The following is a 20084-nucleotide window of genomic DNA, read 5'->3' on the forward strand; positions in this document are numbered from 1 at the left end:
TATCCTCTAGGCCATAGCAGAAAATAGTTTAAGTACAAAAACTTGTTAGCTGTTTTCTCCTCTCTCACTAATCAGATGAGTGAAACATTGCTCACAACCTCAAAGATTTCTAAACCTCTACAACAAATACCCAGAGCCTACACCAAAGGGTAGCTTCTCTGCCCACCCACACTGCCTTGGACCTATAGCATAACATTTCCTGAGAAATGTGAAAAGCATTTCTTTAGGTAGTTTTACATCTTTGAAGATTACAATTGCTGTAAGTAGAGTGTGAACTCTGTTTTTGACAGATAAAAGATAACTGGTTTTGATTGGAAAGTAAAGTCTGGACAATTCCTCTGATACAACTGCCATCTAAACCTTCATGCCACAGACTTGAAGCCACTTATCTTGTGGTGGTATTCTTTTTCTGTTACTAAAATGCACCCTGTTTTAAAAGATCTAAGTTTTGTTTCCAATTATATCCAAGAAGGAACAATCCTCACAGCTCAGTAAAATTTTGTAAGCAATACTGAGCTCAAAAATACTCAATAGTTTAAAAAATGACTGTACAACTATGGTAGTAGCACATCAATACTAGTTTTAATTCAGTTAGAGAAAGAGTAAGAGTCCTCATTTTATACAATAATATAGTGATTGGAGCACTCATCTGAAAGCAGGAGTGCTGATTTCCAGGCCACAGTCACCCTGAAGCTACAACTTCTTTCTAGGAAAAAGCTCTAAGCTGCAGAGAGGACCAAGAGGGGGGTTCTTCCACCCTGGGTCACTGTGCACACAAAGCGATCACAGCCTACAAATCCTACCAATCGCAGCACTTACTGAAGCTGTCTCTATTGCCTCATGAATCTTGTATTGCCACAAACGGTCCCAGCTCCAATGGTAGGGATCGCCCGTTTCCCTGTCCTAGCTTGGCTAGGAGCTTGGAATACATGTATGGAAACAAAGAATTGTACACACAGTGTCCGTGCTCTCTAACCACCCACCGCCTGTGTAAAAGGTTGGTATCACAAGGTGTGTTTTGAATTGAAATCGATGCTAAGTGAATTAGGTGTGCCCAAGAAGCCCAATTATTCCAGGAACTTAGGTGGAGGTAAGGTACCTTCCAAAATGTATCCAATTTACAATCCATCTCCTCCATACACAAAATTTAAGATTTCCTACCTATAGTAAGGTGTTGTACATCTTGGAAATACAATTACTGGTGAGTAGTTTCTATTCTTAAGACTTTCTCATTGCCACAAATAATAATGCTATAGGTCTGTAATACAGGTTCATCAAAGATAATCTTCAAATTAATGCAGGAAATAAATACTGCTTTATGATTCTTGACCTGGCAACTTGAATTAAAGATGTTGCAACTTACAGTACTTTAAAAACATTGGTCTAATTCCTCACTATACTTGAAAGATCAATCTTTTACACTTATTTACTAACATTTTTTCCTCTAACAGACTAACTACTGAAATAATTTTTCAGCAAGCTTTGAAACAGTTTGTCATGATTTTTTAAACATTTTTTATTGGCATAAACCAGTTTGATTTCAGCTTGATTTATAATGTAGGTTTCATTGTGTGTTATTTTTCTGCAACAGCTCTTAAAAAGCCGTTTCCATTCACAGGTACATTGCAAAGAACAAAAAACTTATACATGAAAAGTAATGTGCCACTGTAATTTGAAAATATTCACCTCATTCACATTCCCCTGCCTCCACTAAAAGATTTATAACATGTCTAAAACAGGAATTGATGAATTCATCAGCGTCTGGGACATTTTGATCATAATCAATAACATAATTTTTCCTTTTAAATGGGATTTCAATTAAACTACATTTTTTCAGAGTAATTTTATTTTTATCATAAGAATAGTTTCTGTGCAGACTAACCACATTAACTCATTTGATACCAGGTGCTATGTTGTAAAGGATGATAACCTACAGAGCCAAACAGTGATAATATTATACTTAATGGTAGATATATAAAATTCATTGTGCTGTTTCATAGGTTAAATATTAAAAAGTAAAACATTCCTTAGATAAATAACTACAAGCATAAAGATCAAGCATCATTACACAAGTCTAGAAGTCCATTATTCAACAATGAAGAATCCAAGGACAGCAACAGAATATCAACATAAGGAAGATAGGCTGGCCTGGCTCCTAGAAATTCACTTTTAAGCTTTCTCTTAGCTCTCAAGAAAACTCAGGGCAAGACATTTGAGTAGCTTCCACAGAAAGTTAACTGTAAAAGACTTCTTGGATGGAAAAGTCTGCCAGGAGCATCAGAAAGGGAGCAGACAGACCATCACCAGTCTCTCATCACATGATGTTAAATGACACCATCAGAACTTAAAATGAGTTTTATCTCTTTGGAAGCTGGTGCTTACTAGGCTAGGGAGTTGCTTTAGGGAGTTAAAGCAGGGAATGTTTTAAAGGAAAAATTATTTTTAACACTATATAGCAAGAAATTGTAGATATAAGAAATAGAAACCAAATGTAATAGTCTGGAATAAGATGAATGGACAAGTATATATGAAGCCATGCTAAACCAGAGAGTTTTGTGGTCCATTGAACAAATACTCCTGTTGTAGGAAGTAAATTAAATCAAGTGGTGTGATCTGATTATCTTCAAGGATTATTTGTCATGGGCAAACTACTGGTTCAGGTAGGAACAGACTGTTACCCTTCAACTAAATGGCAGTTATTGATCTTTGCTGGCACGGCCTCATTGTTACATGGCTTCACTCTTACAGAGAGGCTGCTAGCTTAATGTCTGTCAGTCTGGGAAACAAAAGTAGTCCTTACTTAGGAAGGATAAAGGGAGGTAATTTCAGGGTCTTTCATCTTTTCCAGAGCTGTACTGCTCAGAAGTCAGAATATGTATTTTCTTTGTCTATGGCAATTAACTAAATCTCGAACATTACACAGCTTTTATGGATGGGTAATATGTATACCTAGATACAGGGAAAAAATTCTGGCATTACTGGTATCAATGGAAAGACATCTTAACCCAGAATCATCATCCAGCACCAGGACACAGCCTTCAGAGCAAGGAAAGGAGAGGAGGGAGGGGAGGGAAAACTACAGGTAACTATTTGAAGCCCTTAGAGTTTTGGTGTCACTTCCGAGAACTTTAATGGAATGGAGAAACAAAAGCAGAGAATTTTAAGAGAAAAAAAAAAGTTTCTGTAGCTGTAAGAACAGACAAAAGCCTTATGATCTTGTCCAGGGAACTGCTTTACATAAACCTTCACAAAGTCTCTGAGGGGCAGTATCCAGGACAGAAATCACAATAATTATAGCTACTTCTCAAGCTCAAGTATACAGCTTGTTTTGAGGCAAATCTCAAGACAAATCCATCAAAACTACAAATCAGAGAACTATATTAGCTGCACGCAAAAATAGGACTACAGAAGCCCAGGAACAAGCACATGGAGCCACTGCTTCTCACTTTTGTCAACAAATATTTGCAAGTTTCACCATTCTCCACATAATTTGAAAACAGATAGTTACAACTTGGTAGTAGTCTTGGAAATTTCACTCAATTCAGCCCGGGGGTGGGAGGAAGCTGTATTTCACCTTACACTATCTCAGCTGAAGAATCAATCAGCTTCTGTTTGTTTACATTTCGAAGTGGTCCTGAGAAGCTTCATCATATAGGAAAATCCCCTTTCCATGGTAAACAGCCAAATAGGTTTGAATCCAGTCATGAATCATCATTGCAGAATGGTAAACACACAAATGTTGGTCAATTAAAATAGAGAGAAATCTTGTTTTGATATATGGCTCCCTTAGCAGAGATGATGAATTCCTGCGATGCACTGTTCTGAATAGCCTCCATCATTATTTTACACATCCACCTAGGCTCTTTGGTTCTGTGAACTGAAGTCCCAGCTGGGAGACCCAAATATATAATGACATTCTAGTGAGTTTCTGAGGCTCAGTAAATCTGGCAGGGGAGTCGGGCTGCTGGGCCAGGAATGACAGGAGATGCCCTCCAGGGAGCCACGCACCGTGAGCCATCCCGCACTGCCACCCCGGGCACACGCGGTTGACTCCAGGAGAAGAGCTGACAGGCAGCAGCCGTGGTTTCAGATGTTTCAGTTCCTTCTCTCCCAGCAGGTGTCACTGCAAGGTAGCAATGCTACGAAACCTTCAAGTAACACATATAAAAGCAACGGGGGGGTTTCCCCCAAATGACAAAAAAAACCCCGTAGACTAACTATATCGAACTTGAATAATCTGCAGAAATCAGCTCTGTGAGGAGAGGGTGTGGAAAACTGTTAGCTGTGTATCATTTCCACTTCCACACAGCTAATTTTCATCTTATAAATTGTTATATGTCTGGAAGAGATGTCTTCAATGAAGTGGTTAATTTCATGCAAAGACTCAGCACTCCCTTCATAACAGTAACGTACACAGATGGCCATATACCAAGCTCTATCCATCTATTTCAAATTGTTATAGAATGGCAGTTGAATTCTATTCTTTGGAAAGAAAAAATACATTTACAATAAATATGGCACCCACAACAAAGTGTTCTAGTTCTGAAAAAAAAACCCAAACCTGACCAAAACCAAAAACTAACCAAACCAAAAACCAACAAACACAACAGAACAAGAAAATTAATCTTCATTTCAAAAGCAGTCTCCATGCAGACTCTGACTACCTCACCACCCAGCTATTCTGCAGGCATTCAGACACTTCACCGTAATGTCTCAGAAATCAATAGCAATTTATTCTCTCTTTGGACCCCAAGCAAGAAAAGTAAATAATACTGTCACCTCCAGTCTGCCTTCAGAATGTGGTCACAAAACAGTCTTGCTACTATCCTACAAACCTACAGAGCTCTTTATCTATGCTGGCTTTGCAGATTGTATTGGCTTTCATATGGGAAAAACACGCAACACAAAGGGGTCAAGTTCCTGTTCTCCAACCAGCCAGATCATCGAGTCGGAATTAAGAGAAAGGCTTGGTATCTGTCTGTCTGTCTTCAGTTTCACCTATGTTGATTTTATTGGAGAGAAAAAGAAAAGAAAAAAAAAGGCAATACTAGAATTTTGTTTTCCCATGCAATAAAAGGGAAATCCAAGAAGAAAAAAGACAGGTTGGAACTTCAAACTTTCGCAACATTTAAAGGTATTTGTTAAATTCATTTCTTAAAAATAGGAGGTTTTAAAATTCACATTCCTTATAATGTTACTGACATATGTCAGAATATTCAAAATAAGCCAGAATATTCAAACAGATTTTCTTAAAATCATCATTGTTTATAACCAATATTAAGAAATCAATTCCTGTCTCATTATATGCCAACCAGTATCTCTCAAGTGCTCATAGCATGAGACATATCATCATCACAGGAACTTTCATGAAGTTTCAAACGCATTGAAATTGTTAGATATGAAGATAGGTTCAGTTAACAGCTGGTGATCCTGTGTATGTGTGTAAAATCAACTCTTTTCAGGGAGTAGTATTTAAATGTGCTTGTATCTTTGCATATTTAATTGCCTTCACTAATGGATGCTGTGTAAGCCTGTACAGCAGAGAAATTCTGACCACCCCCCCCCAACACCAAGTGTTTTTTTTTCTAGAAATACCGATTTCCATGGATTCATATATAACAAGTCCAGGATATATCACTAGTTCATACAGGCATAAAGTCCTGATTTAAAGGAGTCCATTTCTTCCATGACAATTTGTATCAGTGAGTACAAAGACAGGGTACAAGCTGAATGCAAAGCAGGGACTGTATGGTTAAAAGAAGAAAATTTACCTTCTATTCCTCCAGTTTTCAACATGGACAGTAATTCCATGAAGTAATTTGCTACTCTAAAATGATAAATTGCTGAAACTTAAAAGCACAATAAAAATCTCTAAATTTAATGGACCTCATAAGAATTCTCATTACCAGCCAGGTCAAAATTGTGAGTTTTTTTCAATAGGGGGTAACTAGTAATCAAAATGGAAAACTTTATAAGATTTTAGGTTAATATCTTCAGAAAAAGAAAAATCTGAGTGGATTTTACATGGCTACTTGAGAACAAATGAGGAGATATAACAACTGTTTATTCACACAAGTTTATATATTTACTTGTCTAATCAAAGGGTATTCTGAACCAATGTTAGCAAGCAACTCTGGTAGAACATTAGAAGATTAATGTATTTATTATTTTAGAATTCAGGTGCAAAATGCAGAAAACTTAATAACCACTAATGTGAAAGAAAAGCAACAAAATAAACTGAATTTTATATCGAGTCATAAACTGAATGAAAAGGGAAAAAGGCTACCAAGATTTAATTCTTGTATGATAGTCACATAATCCACGAGGCGCTGTGGATAAGAGATGCCTGGAAATAATGTAGAAGTGGAAATAGAAATGAAGCCACGGGGCTTCCTTTTACTGTGAAACACAGCCACAACGAATGGGAAGTCTGCTAGTGTGAGAACCAACAGTCAGGGTAGAGCAAAGAAAGCCTAAACAGTAGTTTATTTTTCTATTATTTAATTAAAATCTTTAAAATTTGTAGAGCTTTTTAATGAATATTTAATAAGCACATAGGCATCTGAAATCAGACTGTTTGCATTTGACTGTCGTCAGAACCTATGCTGGACATTCATTCAATCCTATGCAGACTCTTACTAGCCCCTTATAAAAAAAAAACTCAGAAGAAGAAAAAAAAAAAAAGATTAAAGACAAAAATCTCACAAGAAGTTAAACAGCATATGAATCAAAAAAGCAACAGTAAAAATCAGGAGTTATGCTCAACTGTTCCATTTGAATCCCTCAAGAAATGTACTTCATTTAATTTACTACTTATTCATCTTACATCTGGTATTCTCTGTAGGTGTCAGTGAATGCAGTGCTAACTACATCTAGTACTGGGAACACAAAGTAGAAATTTTTGAGTCAGGCTTAAATCATTCCAGAAATTCTTCTGTGGCTTTGAAGTATCTCCCAGTAAAGCTCTGACAAGTAAGATAAGCTTTAACACTTTTAAGAATAGTTCTGTCATGCTTAAACGAATGACTTTATGGAGCTCTAGGATTCAACGGGTCTTTAGGTAATAGAGGGCACAGAACCGTGAACATCAGATCAACGAGTACTACAATGTCTGGCTAATACTGTTAGTCCTGTACCAGCAAAACGCTAAGTACTTAAGCCAACATTCCATAAAGCATTTATGCACAAAGTCTTTTTCAGGACCAAGTTTACAAAACATCTGGAATCCAAATCTTCTCTTGTACAAATCACAGGCATGTCCAGGAGCGATAACTCCATACCATGACTAAAGGACTCATTCAGATCCTCGGGAAGTCAGCTGGAGTTTTGCCACTGGTTTCATTGAGCATCATCAGATCAGAAAGCAGACAAGATGTGTTAATTCATACACAAACAGGAATACCCTAAGATTGCTTAACACAGCTGTGATAGCATATAAGGCTTTTAAAAGTTGCTAAGCAAGCTTCAAAGTACTTATGTAAGTGAAGGAGATCTAAGTGTCCAAAACAGACCCTCAAAAAGTCACTCCAACCACACTTCTACAGTCACCAGCTTAGTATTCATTTAAAATTCTTGTACAGATGCCAAGTATCTGTAGAAAGTAAGATTCAGATACAACCCTGAATAATGTGTCCTATTTGTAGCCCTTACCAGCACACACAAGCCAGAGTTTCAGAGTTGCTCTCAAGGAGTATCTGTCTTCTGCTGTTGCTTCACTTTGCTTGCACCCACCTCCCGGTACTCATCTGGTCTCAATGGGAGCCAGTTCAATGAGCTAAACCAGCCAAAACTAGCACAAAGGGAAAAATATGAACACTTTCTGTCAGTTTAGCTCTCCGAATCAGCTTAACACTGAAGGAGGCAAGTGAGAGTACTGGCACATGACAGAGGTTGGAAGAGATGATTTAGCTTTTTTTGGTTTTGCCTACCCATTTTAACAAATCAGTTATAATGTGAAACTGCAACCTGACTGTATAGAGGGCCAAAACAATTAATATGAATGCTCAGTCATCCTAATACATCAGCTACTGACACTGATAAGTGAAATTAGATGTTTCTTTGTTTTTAACAAGAAAAGGTTAAGTTAACATGTGTAAACTAACTTATAATTAAAAACTGGAGAGATATTTAAAAAATTTGCTCACCAGTATCATGGTGAAAGCAACAGATTAGCCATCACATGTTATAAACTTACCTAATTTCTATTTTTCACAGCAAAAATCAGAGTAACTATATTAAGGGACCTTTGCATTGATAGCTGTGTTTACGTAAGAGTTAGGAACAAATATTATTTTGGTGCTTATATTTTTTTTTTATATATATATAGCAAAATCCAGTACAAGCTCAAATCCAAGAGTAACTCCTTACACTTACAGAAGTAGATAAGCACACAATGTATGAATGTTACTACCTTACCAAAGTTTCTCCTTATAAAAAGTCTTAAATTTAAATCACTGCTGAGAACACTTCATTTCACCTACCTGTCCAGTAAAAGATTTGTTATATTAAATAATTTATTCAGCCATTTCCTGATCTAATCATAAATTTGAAATGTGGGAAGAAATTAGCACCTGATGTTTGGAAGAAATGTGACTGAAGCAATATTAGTTTAATATTTTGCCATATTTATTTTATCTGCTTGCCATTTCCTCTCCTTGCTGTAGATACACAGTAAGTGGAAGAACAAGCGAGGATGACAGATCAAGGCAAAACAAGAAGGAAGAAAGGTTGCCTGCATTTTTAGTTTTGGCATGCCAATTCCACCACTTCATAATTGTATCTTTCCTTCAGGAAGAAAACAAAAGACTGAGAATTCAAATTATCTGCTAAACCCCAGCACTGCCATTTTCAAGAGACTAGACTCTGTCACTACAACTTCCAAAATCAAGTCTCCTAATTAATTTTCTAAAAATATTACATTGCATTTTTGTCTGTCTTCTGATCTTTTTATAGAGGCTTCTCTACTCCAGCAAACATACGTGTGTGTATATTTCCAATAATTATTACCCCCTCTCCAAAATTCTTTGAAAAAGGACAATTTGGGGCTTTTGCTGTTGTTAAGGGTTCTCATTCCATACATGTTCAGACAGGAATTTCTGTCATCATAAGGCTGTGTGAGCCCTAGCCTAGAGCCTACTGTTTAGAAGGAACTAATTAGAGTTAACAAGAATATTTACTAAGTTTGTAATGAACTAAACCCTTCCCTTCTAACCAAATCTTCACTAATTGCTTCAACTACTAATAGCTACCCGGAATAAACTAAGAATTAAGAAGGTGATTCATTCTAATCACCACTTTGCCAATACTGCCAATAAGGTTACTGCTAGGATGCTAATGTGGCCATTTTTCTTTAGGATGTAAATAGAAATTGTTAACTAACTTTACATCTTTTAGATAACCAGTTTTGATTGCTAATCAGTTTAGGCCAGATTAATATTTGCAATCTAAACCCAAATAATTTTAGAAGACACTACTTTGCACCGCAATAAAAAGTGAAATTAACTGTATAGGACAGCATGTTTGCTTCTAGTCTTTCCTGACTCTTTTCTTGAAATCTTGAATTTACTTCCAAACATGATCTTATCAGAGCACAGGTGCGTCAGAAAATATTACATAATGGGGAAGTTTGAAAATATAGGATAAAATTATCAAAGGAAAACAGCATTTAATCACAAATTTGAGCATGCAATGAGATTCTTAAAAATGCAACACATTTTAAAAGCTCTACATTTTCATAATCTTGGATTAACTAGAATAACTTGTCACAAGTTTGGAAATGCATTAGTTTTAAGGCCAATATTCCAAAACCAACAGACTCAGTCGACCAGCTGAGGTCCCCTCAGCTAGCTGCATATACATAGAGAGAAACCAAAAGCCTCTACTTTTGACACTATCAGTTTACATGAACAGCACTTCAGACTTCACAATACACCTCTAGTCCTTTAAAACTATTTTTCTCCTGAAGTTTGACACAGAGCTCCATAAAAGTTCTAGTAACAGAACAAAACAATAGTTCACAGCCAGAATTCTTACAGTAAAAAATTTTCAAAAAGTGTTGTACAATAAAAAAAAGAAAATGTCAAACCCAACTGCTCATGCATAACTCCATTCCTTCCCCATAACAACGTAAAATTTATAATTTTTTTTTAGTAGAAACCTATGATTTGATACCAACAGTGATTTTTCTGAAAAAGAAACAACAAATTTAAAGTTTACCTTTAAACATGGCTATGTTATAAACTTATTCAGTTAAAACAACATTAACATATAATGATGGCTAATTTTAATGTACTACTTGGTTTTGGTATACTCTTATACCAAATGTTATTGCAGCTAAATGAGAATTTTCAACATTTTTCATCCTTTTTGAACCTCTGACAGAAGCTCATATTTGAATAGTTCCAGCATTTCCCTCACGGAAATCAATATGACTAGTGAAGAATAGCAAGCAGGTGTGTCAATTGTTAGCTGGATTTGAAAGAGTACAAGCTTATGATAAGTTATTTTTCAGCCTGTTGGCATAAAAAACCCCAAACATTCAAACATTTAAGGTTTTTCTCAAATCTACTGACTATCAATGAAACATATGACACAAAAGAAATGTGCCATTCTGCACGCATAGGAAACCATATAATGAAAACAAACATGACCAAATAAAGATCTACTATTAAACAAATAGTTACATACGGAAGAAGGAGACAAAATCTACAAGCCAATGGATTCTCTAGCTGGACAATTCCTTCTCTCCTGCAATCATCCCAGAGAAATATTTTTAAGAGTTCTCCCATAACACTTAGACGGGAGAGTTGTCTCTGTGAGCCTCACAGTCAGCCAGAAGCTACCTGCCTCCTTAGGAAGGCAGCAGAGATGAATGTGTGCCAGCTCTACAACTATTGTAGTTCAGTCTAACATATAATCTCAAAATCAACTTTTACTGTTTTAAATGAAATCTCAGACTCTAAATTTTAAACAATCTAACCAGCTGAAGGTTATGTTTTCTGCTACAACAGCGAAATAATTCTTGCAGTGCATTAGGTTTTTAAAATTCTGTTCTCCTCTTATCTAACAAGTACTGTTGGTAAAAGAAAACTAGTATTGTTTCTAGTTAGCTGCCAGTTGCTGAATGGGATTTATTTATACGAAGACTAAACCATCAAAACTGCCTTTACTAGGATAATATTCCCCATCGCATAAAAGTGGAATAAAAAGTTTTACTCCAGGAAATCAGGCTTGTAAGTAATGGCAAGTCAACCTGAAATATCCCTTCGTAGAATGCAACAACCCTGCATGGAAGAAAGATGCAAAGTTTTCTAACCTTATAGAGGTGGAAATGCATTCCAATACTTTCTTAAGTTCACCATGCTAGGTGATATTTCAGGTTTTCATCATATTTTCATAATTTTTTGAAAAAGTTTTCCAAATTAACAGTGTACCTATACTGCTCTCAATAAAGGCAGTGCATGGAGGAGAGGAATGAATCAATGAAGTGACCATTTCTAAGAAAGTCCTTTTGGTGCAGAGAAATATAAAACTAGAAGCTTGGATGAGATACATGATTTGTATTTATTGAGCACACAACTACAGCTTAAGACAATACTTTCCTACAGCTATTTAGTTTTTCTTTGCTGAACATCATTACACAATGGTTGGCAGAGGAGATGCATTTTTGTGCCCTCCCTTCCCCTAGATTTCTTCTGGAGTCAATACGCCTGCAGAATCCCTTCTTTTTGCCCTTCATAACTCTGGCCATCTTCAACTCCAGTTAGGATTCTGTTTTCCTAACATCATCCTTGCATGTCTGGACAGTGTCTCTATTCCTTCCGGGTCACCTGCCCCTGCTTCCAGCTCTTGCATGATTCCTTTTTATTTTAGTGTTTTATCAGGAGCTCCTTGTTAACCCATGCTACATTTCCTGCACATCAGAATGGACCACTCTAACTCAGAAGAGATAATCCTCCAGGTGATGCCCAGCAGTGGACTAGAGCAGCTGAGGAAAGGCTCTCAATACGCTCCTTGGTCTGCTGACTATGCTTGAGGGCAGTTGCCTCTGGCAGTATATTGTTGATGGTTGCACGCAGTAACCTCTGAAGTGCCACGGTAAAGTTGGCCAGATCTTATCTATCAGAGCTTGAAGAGGAGTCTAAAACCACAGCTGGAGATAACAGCAAATTTATGTTATTTTGCACTGAAATGGACTAGCATGTAGTTTGTTACAATTAGACAAATCAACAGTAATGAATGCAGCTGGGGAGTCTTAAGCTTTACAAATATTTTGCAAATTATTACAACACCTTGTAATAACAAATAAATTACATTAGAATTTACTCAACCTAAAAACAAATTCAAACTAAGCCAGACAACAGCTTGTAAAAAGAACAAATGTACATGTTGAAAATACAAAAGTGGAATTGTATAGAAGTATTACATATATCACTTTGCTGAAACAAAATTTTAGTACAGTGAAGAGCCTAAGAAGTACCCAAGATGGAAATGCTAAGGTGCCTCACTAATACCACAAAGGGAAACTTTTAAAAAAAAAAAAATAAGTGCTTGCCTGTTTGAACTACTGTTGATTTATGCCTTAGAAGAGAAATTTCAGCATGTTTGTAACTGGAGGAGTAATTTGGACTTAACAGAAAATTAATATAGCTTTTGAGAACCAGAAGCTATATTATATATATACTACAAAACCAGACAGAATAGAAATCCCAGCAAGGCTGATGAAATAACTGCTCACTCTGAAAGGACGTGTAAACTACTCCACCTTATATTATCAAAATTTAATTAGCTTAAGAAGAGAGCTGCTGCAGTAAAATCACAGCTTTATTCCCAGCATAACTGTAAGAATGATAATTTATAGTCAACAGGCATTATAAGTAACATTAAGTAACACACATGAAGTGAAACATTCTGTTTCTTATGAGGGAACTAAACAGAATTTGTACAAACTTGCACTGCTAAGACGGTTACTGCCCAGAATCTCACCGATGCAGGTGAGGCTGCTTCTGCTAAACAAAACATAGTACTGAATACACAAACTCTTCAGTTATACTTTTTGGTGACGAGTAATAAACTAGCCAAATCCTGGTTGAATATTAAAGATCATTATGCTTTTAAATTAAGTCATTAAGTGACAAATGAATAAACATAATTGAGAAAGATGGACATATTGCTAAATATTAATAAAGATATGATGAATCTCATTTTGAACAGTCTTTTCAAAGGTAATAGTCTAGTGACAAACATTCACTATTAGATTTCTAAAATTTCAGCAACAAATTTTGTCTATTTCATCAATTCTGGAATTCTTAATGTACTTCCAAAACAATTTTAGCTTGGTTGATCTATTGGTAAAACATTACTGGTTTTGAAAATAATTGGGGATTTTTTGTTACCTACTATATTGCCATAAAGAACATTTTTAACTTGTAGCATATGATCAGCATAAACAACAGCTGCAATATCACAAACTTGCCATTTTCTTTTCCAGTGAAATACAAATGAAGCCATAAAGGTTAACTTCACAGAAAAGTATTAGCTGACTGCATTAAAGCACAAAGACAGGAGACAGTTATTTATGGAACACTGTTCACTATTATCCTTTTCAAACTCTACAGGGCGGCTAAACACTGATGCATTCCCAAGTCACCTTTTCCCCCCTTTAGTGTTAACACGTAGGAGTATGTTTTTGATGCTTCCAATTTGTCAAGATCAGGTGAACTGAATGGTTTTACAGAGTACACTATTCGAACTCCTTCAGGGGCTATAAAACCACATTAAACTCAGCTTGTTATTAATAATTCATGGCAACTTCCTTAGTTCAGTACAGGGGCATCACTCTTAGGGCATCACTCTTATTGAAACAACTTAACAGGAAAGTCAGATAAACAGTGTTACAATCAAAATGAGAAGAAGCCTACCATGCACCTGGGGACACAGAAATCCCTGAAGAATTTCAATTCTTATAATTTCCAGGGTAAATCCAACATTCTACACCTCCTTCTAAAAAGTGATATTAATTTAACAGATGAGTAAAACCCACAAAATTCCTTCTAACTACTGAAATTTGGCTTATCTGCATATTTGAACTGTCAGATTTCCACACATTTAGCTATACTGCAAAGGTATTCATGCTCTCATTACTCTGAAATAGATTCCTTCAACAAAAACATTTTATTTCAGTTAAGGACTAAACAAAGTATACCCCATTAAACCTATCTATGATGCAAAAATATTATGATTTGGAATTGGAACACTTTTTACTATAGTAAAAAATACATATTACTAAAGCAGTTACAATCGACTCCAATTACTATATGTAAATAAAGAACACAAGACTTCATTATTCATGGTCATGGAATAGACGGCTCGTACAGAATTATGTCACGTATTACTAACATGTTTGACTACAATGCACATGACCTTAACTAGATGGACAGATTCAGAAAAAAAAGGGCATACAGTATAAGCACATTAAAGTAGGGATTAGACATCCAAACTACATTTTTCTAATTTACTCAGTGGAGCAAAATTAGTTTTCATGCATCAGCAAAACCCTATGGAAAAAACAGGTTTATACTTACATAGTTAATTCTGGAGTATAAGGAAACCAAGTCCACTTCAAAAGCTTAGTCTGTTCTCTGAGTAAAATATGACCTATATATTAAAAACTTTTAGTCGTATGAAAATTAGAAATCTGTCTTTGATTCTTTTACATAACAAGAGAAAATACTTTTAGTGTTTTAACTGCCTTCCCCCTCCAAACCACATTTTTTTAATGTGTTACCACACTAATGTTGGATTTCACTTGCATGAGCGATAATGTTCCTTAATATAGGCTTTATGCCATCTTTTACACAGGTGTTAAGAAAGAAATGAAGAAAGATGTCCTTGGACCCAGCTGGCTAAGACAAAAACCTAATTCAAAGTATGAAGACAACTGTCTATGTACGCTCAAGCTTTATGACAATCCACATCTACGTGTGTAGTGGGGTTTTTTTGTGTCGGTTTTTGGGGGTTTTTTTTGGGGGGTGGGAGGGGAGTGAGTAGTACAAATATTTGTCACTGAGATTTTTTTGTTGTTGTTGTTCTTTTGGTACAAAGCTTATCTCCTGGGCTTTGAAGGCAAACATTTAGAATAGTCAATACTCTCCTATCTTCCCCACACCTGTAGAGACAGGAAAAAAAAAAAAAAAAAAAAGAAAAAGATGTTCTGCTTGAAGGACTGAGAGGAGACAAATCAATATTACTCGTCATTTCTCAAAAGCGTTGTACTTGCACTCATTTGGACAATTTAATTCTCTAAGAAAGGGTAAAAAACAAGAAAAAACCTTAAAGGAAAAAGGAAAAGTAGACACTTAAACTTTTAACTAATAACTTAAAATACTGAATTTCAGAAGCACGTGTTACTGAAATACTCTTTTTACCTAGGACAGTTTGAGAAACAGACAAAAATCCCAAGTACCTGTCATCAATATTGTAGGTCCTTCATACAGCATAAGAGACTGCACCTTCTTGGTCACCTATTTGAGTTCCAGAAGTACTTTAATTTTTTTTAACATGAGATTTTTCATAAAAAAGCTGGACTTCACAGACAGCAAAATGCAGAACTCTAAATGACATTTGATTCAAAAGAAAAACTGAGATCTGTCTGCTATGCATGAATTATAACTGATTAATATCTTCATATGAGGTTACTCTCATAAGAAGCTATACTCCTACACTGCCACAAAAGGATGGCAGAGCCATTGCTTATATAAAAATCTGGTAGATACATCAAAATGCTCAATATTGCTGATTTCATGTAAAATGTGACATCCTGGTAGTCCTCCACGTGAAGCTCAAACTCACCCAGACCATCACTTCATTCAAATAATGGGAATGAACAGCCACAGTGGCTACACAGCCTGTGGAAGGGTGCTGGAAATAGGAAAAAGCAGGAAGGGGAAAGTTTATTTTTCTAAATAGCATCACTATCAAAGCAGTATGAATGGTTTTAAGTAAAAGGAAAGCTGGAAAGCACCAGGAAGGAAAACAGGTCACCACCTCCAGCCAAGAGGGGGATAAACGGTAGAACTCTCCTTCCCAAGTTCTCCGTATTTCACCACACAGAAGTACAGATCGGGAGAACACACCTTTAGCAGCAGCACTTGAAGAGTAAAAGTTCCTCCCTTCTGCTTTTCTCCTCCAGCAAGCAGTTTCAACTCATGCCCACCTCTATGCTTAAATAGGCTTTGGTCTGGCCTTCCTCATCTATCATCTGTATGACTTTTTGGAGAAGTAATGATAATATTTTAAAATGTGGTATTAAGAAATAAGGTATTAGTGAGTAGCTTGCTGTAACTTGCAGTCAGTGTCCAGCACACATAAAGGCTAAAAGAGCAAAGGCCTGATCAGAGGTATGTGGGACTGAGTGTTTTATTGTTACACTTTTGACATACAAGAAGAAAGGAGACTGTCTTTATTGCCTGTATCATCACTCCACAGACACATTATCTATATACTTGTAGAGGCAAATTTTAGATAAATCAATTCTGATTATGTTGGAGAACACAAGGAGGGTCAGGCTTTTGGGTACTGATTCTGCAGCATCTACACAATACCTGTTCCCCGGTGTTTCTTGTTCACTCCCTGTCCAGCAATGTATTAGCCCAGGAAGGTTGTTCTCCCTGACATAAATCCCAAGGATAAAGAGAATTTCATTAGTGCCTTATGGTCAAAACAGTTGATAAGCCTTCTCAAAAAGTCACTTATTTCTCCCATCTCACAGTTGATGTCTAAATGCAGCTGGAAACCAATAAAAGTGACCTAAACTCTCCTCAAGAAATGCACATTTTATTATTTGACTATGCCATCACTGTTGAGTTAAAGTCTAATTCTCTACTAATGACGTGCAGCAAGTTGATATGCACAACAGTTTCATGTAGATAAAATGAACAAATAAAATAAACATTTCTTGATTTTGTATCTTAACCCCTCCACTTGCACAAGTGGCAAAGTAAATAAAAATTCTTCCTGTGCACAGTCCTTTGTCCTCAAAGGACTGCCTAATCATATTAATGTCTAGGACCAAAATAGGATTTCGAAAGCTGTATTCACTGAAATCAACTATCTGATTTTTTTGTGTGTGGCAACTGCATCCTAAATTGGTTTACAGCTGGCTGTCTGCTTTCTCTTAGTTCAGGAAACCTATTAAATGAAGAGTTCTAAAATAACACATTTGAAATTAAATGGGAATTGATACTGAATACTCATTCCATATAGTGACATGCAAGGATGTCTTAGGTCCTTACCAGAATTACAGCAATAGCTCCTCTATAACCCATGGAAAGTGCTTAATTTTTTTCAATTTTAGTTACATTATAAAAAAAATGCTGATTTCTTAATATTGAAAAATCAGGAATGGAAAACATATGTTGGAACTAGTGTAAGTGTCAGATGAAACAGGGAAATGCCAGGCTTTCAGAAGTGGAATGCACTATAAGAAACATTTTAAGTCTGTCACTGAATACAAGTAATATCATAAACGAGTTATTTACTAGTATTTGAGTACTACCTGTCATTTTGAATGTAAAACCGTACACAAGTGAGAAGAAAAAATTAAATTCTAAACGTGTTCGTGACGTGTCACAAAACCGCCTGCTCACTTCTATGCAAGTTACATGTCCTTCGGTCAGGATACTATCTGGCTAAAACCTCAAAATCTCTGCAAAAGTGTAAGTATGTGAACATACAGCAGATATTCACTGATTTGATATAATGTTAGATTAACTGTATGGTGTTAAATACAATTTTAAAGCATCTGATGCTTACCTTTTAAATGTGCAATTATTTTTATCTTCATATAAAGAAAAATATAAATTTAATCCGGAGATTAATTCAGACATGCAGTTTCATAACACCTAAGCAGAGCTGCACAGACACCACAGTAAAATCAACTTGTGTTAAGTATATATAACTCAATAATCCTCAGGTACAAATGGCGGCATAAAGTTACAGATCGAAGTAGCTAGCTGAATTCAGACAGCACAGGTAAACTTTCAGAGCAGTGTTGGGATCAGCTGCATAATTCCCATCGATTTTAGTACAGGTTACTCCAGTCTTGTATTTATTTGCAGAACGAGTAAGGCAACAGGAATGGCTCCTAAAGCACCTCCTCTAAGCTTCAGATGTTTAATGAGATTGATGTGGCCAAAGCACCATGCTATACTTTAAAAAATTGAGTTTTAATGTTATTTCAGAGCAACGTTTGGTACTTTTATAAGGCTGTAATGCATTTTCATTTTACCTGTACTGAAAAAAAAAGAACAAAGAACAGCAGGAAAGCAGCTATTCTAAGAAAGGAAGGCATAAAACATAAACATAATGCAAAAAAAAAAAAAAAAAAAAACCAAAAACAAATTAAGAAACTCTTCTTTTCCTCTATTAGAAATATGGGAAACAGATTGTGCTCATCTTGCTTAAGGCCAAGAGCCTCATTGTGTGGAATTCAGCCAGGCTTTGCCACACAGCTCACTAAGGAGTTTTGCTGTGTTAAAGAGTAAACCAGATGGGATATTTGCTTCCAACAAGATAATTCTAATGGAAATTGTTAAAAGTACTGTAAAATAAACTTTTCAGCTTCATCTGCTATTTTATTGTGTACAATGAGGGCAAGTAGAATGAAAAGTAGACTATATAAAAAACCCAGAAAATTCAAAAATTCAAAACATTAATCATTAACCAATTGTAGAATTTATATGCCTCAGAACTCCATCTGCTTAAATAAAGCACACACCAGGCTAAAGCTAGATCTATTACAGTAGTAGAGTTAGTAACAATAAAATATCTTAAAATTATGTAAAGTGAGTCAAAATACTCAACTCAAAGGTCAGCCTGTAGCTTCATACAGCTTGAAGGAAAAATATATAGCATGTCAACAGATTGCTACACCCAGGGCCTATAAGACCGTAACAGACACAGCCTTTTTGTACAAGACCATTAAGACAACATCTCGTGTTCTTAAAAGACCCCGTATTTTCCAGATGAGCTACAAAAGACAAAGAAGAAAGGCAATTAGGTATACTTCATGTTCTTGATGTCTTCTTGTAAATCTGACTGAGAATTTCTGAAGTCTTGTGCCCTAACTGTGCTAGACCAAAATGAAAGGTTTGGGTTCTTTTGGTTTGGTTTTTTTTCACTTGTTTGTTCAGGGTTTTTTTCTGGTTTGTTTGGGGTTTTTTTATCGGTATCTTAGACTGTAGACCCTGAAAACTCTTCCTGGTAATAAACAGTTTTTCAACATAGGCTACAACCATTTGGTCACAACAACAAATTTATTCTTACAGGAAGAGAAAAGGTAATAAAGGCAAGATTTTGTAAACAAAGCATCTTAGATCCATACTGAGCCTATTACTTCTGAGAAAGAGGGTTAATTATCAGAGACAAGCTTGTGCTTCAGTTATCCCCATCCAGTTTGCCAAGCAGAGGTATGTACTACTAAAACCTTACTGTTAAGATGGGCTATATTTATTTTTATTTTTTTTTAACCTTGCTCTCTCAGACTAAAGACTGCTCTAAGCTCCCTTTTCTACTTCAGGAACTGGTCTATACCAGACTTAGACGTTCTAAACAGTCTTTGACTTTGCCCTGCCATGTTTCTTCAATCAGAGAACAGACTGGAATGATAATTGATATGATTGGATAAAGAAAAATCAATTTTTTTCAACATTTAGTTTCAGTAATCTGATTATGAAGCTTTTAGTAATAGTGTAATTACTCTGAAGTTCTGAACATACGTTTCCACTGAGAGTATTCCACAGAGGACACTGTATCAGAAAAGGGAAGAAATGCAAACATAAATGTACCAAAAATATTTCAGCTCATCAAAAAAAAATTAAAATTGGAAGGAAAACCATATGCCAGAGATGCAATATGATGTCCAATACGAACAACTTTCATTTCCATCATCCATAATCCCTTTATTTAACACCAATGAAGAAAATGGAAAATACTTTTTTCCATGACCTCAAAGTACATTACCAGAAAGTTACAGCATTGGCATATTTTAAAAAGGAAAAAACACACAGAAAATGACTAAGTCAGAA

At 35.8% G+C, this 20084-nt stretch overlaps 1 protein-coding gene and 1 long non-coding RNA gene across 3 annotated transcripts in view; both read right to left on the reverse strand.

Moving 5' to 3' along the window:
- PRKN (parkin RBR E3 ubiquitin protein ligase) overlaps positions 1-20084 on the reverse strand; it is a 767705-nt gene that overhangs the window by 731811 nt on the left and 15810 nt on the right. The gene's annotated exons all lie outside the window — the stretch shown is intronic.
- Positions 465-20084, reverse strand: part of LOC142601027 (uncharacterized) — a 35385-nt gene continuing 15765 nt past the window's right edge. Inside the window, exons 2-6 of the long non-coding RNA XR_012834580.1 lie at positions 19757-19805; positions 18862-19027; positions 14583-15918; positions 7651-7789; positions 465-4998 (exon numbers count right to left, since the gene is read on the reverse strand). This is a non-coding gene — a long non-coding RNA (uncharacterized LOC142601027). The remainder of the gene's footprint in view (positions 4999-7650; positions 7790-14582; positions 15919-18861; positions 19028-19756; positions 19806-20084) is intronic.

This window comes from Balearica regulorum, chromosome 3 (genome assembly GCF_011004875.1).
Source record: "Balearica regulorum gibbericeps isolate bBalReg1 chromosome 3, bBalReg1.pri, whole genome shotgun sequence".
Lineage (NCBI taxonomy): Eukaryota > Metazoa > Chordata > Aves > Gruiformes > Gruidae > Balearica > Balearica regulorum.